General features: G+C 49.4%; 1 pseudogene; it reads right to left on the bottom strand.

Annotated features, from left to right (window-relative positions):
- Positions 1-410, bottom strand: part of LOC142357338 (large subunit ribosomal RNA) — a pseudogene marked incomplete at its 3' end in the record, with an annotated part of 3,567 nt that extends 3,157 nt beyond the window's left edge.
- Between the last annotated feature and the right edge of the window lie 2,005 nt (positions 411-2,415).

Genomic DNA, 2,415 nt, shown 5'->3' with positions numbered 1-2,415 from the left:
ACATCGCCGGTTCTGCTTACCAAAAGCGGCCCACAAAAAGCTTGCATTCATAGTCCAAGTGCAATTAAGTCACAAGGACATCTCACCGATTTATAGTTTGAGCTAGCTAGCTCAAGCTCAAGCTCAAGCTAGCTAGCTCAAGCTCAAGCTCAAGCTAGCTAGCTAGCTCAAGCTCAAGCTAGCTAGCTAGCTCAAGCTCAAGCTAGCTAGCTAGCTCAAGCTCAAGCTAGCTAGCTCAAGCTCAAGCTCAAGCTCAAGCTAGCTAGCTAGCTCAAGCTAGCTAGCTAGCTCAAGCTCAAGCTAGCTAGCTAGCTCAAGTTCAAGCTAGCTAGCTAGCTCAAGCTCAAGCTAGCTAGCTAGCTCAAGCTCAAGCTAGCTAGCTCAAGCTCAAGCTAGCTAGCTCAAGCTCAAGCTCAAGCTAGCTAGCTCAAGCTCAAGCTCAAGCTAGCTAGCTAGCTCAAGCTCAAGCTAGCTAGCTAGCTCAAGCTCAAGCTAGCTAGCTAGCTCAAGTTCAAGCTAGCTAGCTAGCTCAAGCTCAAGCTAGCTAGCTCAAGCTCAAGCTAGCTAGCTCAAACTCAAGCTAGCTAGCTAGCTCAAGTTCAAGCTAGCTAGCTAGCTCAAGCTCAAGCTAGCTAGCTAGCTCAAGCTCAAGCTAGCTAGCTCAAGCTCAAGCTAGCTAGCTCAAGCTCAAGCTAGCTAGCTAGCTCAAGCTCAAGCTCAAGCTAGCTAGCTCAAGCTCAAGCTCAAGCTAGCTAGCTAGCTCAAGCTCAAGCTAGCTAGCTAGCTCAAGCTCAAGCTAGCTAGCTAGCTCAAGTTCAAGCTAGCTAGCTAGCTCAAGCTCAAGCTAGCTAGCTCAAGCTCAAGCTAGCTAGCTCAAGCTCAAGCCAGCTAGCTCAAGCTCAAGCTCAAGCTAGCTAGCTAGCTCAAGCACAAGCTTGCTAGCTAGCTCAAGCTCAAGCTAGCTAGCTCAAGCTCAAGCTAGCTAGCTCAAGCTCAAGCTAGCTAGCTCAAGCTCAAGCTCAAGCTAGCTAGCTAGCTCAAGCACAAGCTTGCTAGCTAGCTCAAGCTCAAGCTAGCTAGCTCAAGCTCAAGCTAGCTAGCTCAAGCTCAAGCTAGCTAGCTAGCTCAAGCTCAAGCTCAAGCTAGCTAGCTCAAGCTCAAGCTCAAGCTAGCTAGCTAGCTCAAGCTCAAGCTAGCTAGCTAGCTCAAGCTCAAGCTAGCTAGCTAGCTCAAGCTCAAGCTAGCTAGCTCAAGCTCAAGCTCAAGCTAGCTAGCTAGCTCAAGCTAGCTAGCTAGCTCAAGCTCAAGCTAGCTAGCTAGCTCAAGTTCAAGCTAGCTAGCTAGCTCAAGCTCAAGCTAGCTAGCTAGCTCAAGCTCAAGCTATCTAGCTCAAGCTCAAGCTAGCTAGCTCAAGCTCAAGCTAGCTAGCTAGCTCAAGCTCAAGCTCAAGCTAGCTAGCTCAAGCTCAAGCTCAAGCTAGCTAGCTAGCTCAAGCTCAAGCTAGCTAGCTAGCTCAAGCTCAAGCTAGCTAGCTAGCTCAAGTTCAAGCTAGCTAGCTAGCTCAAGCTCAAGCTAGCTAGCTCAAGCTCAAGCTAGCTAGCTCAAGCTCAAGCCAGCTAGCTCAAGCTCAAGCTCAAGCTAGCTAGCTAGCTCAAGCTCAAGCTCAAGCTCAAGCTAGCTAGCTAGCTCAAGTTCAAGCTAGCTAGCTAGCTCAAGCTCAAGCTAGCTAGCTCAAGCTCAAGCTAGCTAGCTCAAGCTCAAGCCAGCTAGCTCAAGCTCAAGCTCAAGCTAGCTAGCTAGCTCAAGCTCAAGCTAGCTAGCTCAAGCTCAAGCTAGCTAGCTAGCTAGCTCAAGCTCAAGCTCAAGCTAGCTAGCTCAAGCTCAAGCTCAAGCTAGCTAGCTCAAGCTCAAGCTCAAGCTAGCTAGCTCAAGCTCAAGCTCAAGCTAGCTAGCTCAAGCCCAAGCTCAAGCTAGCTAGCTAGCTCAAGCTCAAGCTAGCTAGCTCAAGCTCAAGCTCAAGCTCAAGCTAGCTAGCTAGCTAGCTCAAGCTCAAGCTCAAGCTAGCTAGCTAGCTCAAGCTCAAGCTAGCTAGCTCAAGCTCAAGCTAGCTAGCTAGCTCAAGTTCAAGCTAGCTAGCTAGCTCAAGCTCAAGCTAGCTAGCTAGCTCAAGCTCAAGCTAGCTAGCTCAAGCTCAAGCTAGCTAGCTCAAGCTCAAGCTAGCTAGCTAGCTCAAGCTCAAGCTCAAGCTAGCTAGCTCAAGCTCAAGCTCAAGCTAGCTAGCTAGCTCAAGCTCAAGCTAGCTAGCTAGCTCAAGCTCAAGCTAGCTAGCTAGCTCAAGTTCAAGCTAGCTAGCTAGCTCAAGCTCAAGCTAGCTAGCTCAAGCTCAAGCTAGCTAGCTCAAACTCAAGCTAGCTA

This window comes from Convolutriloba macropyga, unplaced genomic scaffold (assembly GCF_964194025.1).
Source record: "Convolutriloba macropyga unplaced genomic scaffold, txConMacr16.3 SCAFFOLD_1990, whole genome shotgun sequence".
Lineage (NCBI taxonomy): Eukaryota > Metazoa > Xenacoelomorpha > Acoela > Convolutidae > Convolutriloba > Convolutriloba macropyga.
Note: the sequence above shows the minus strand (reverse complement) of the source record. Positions and strands in the feature narration are given on the sequence as shown.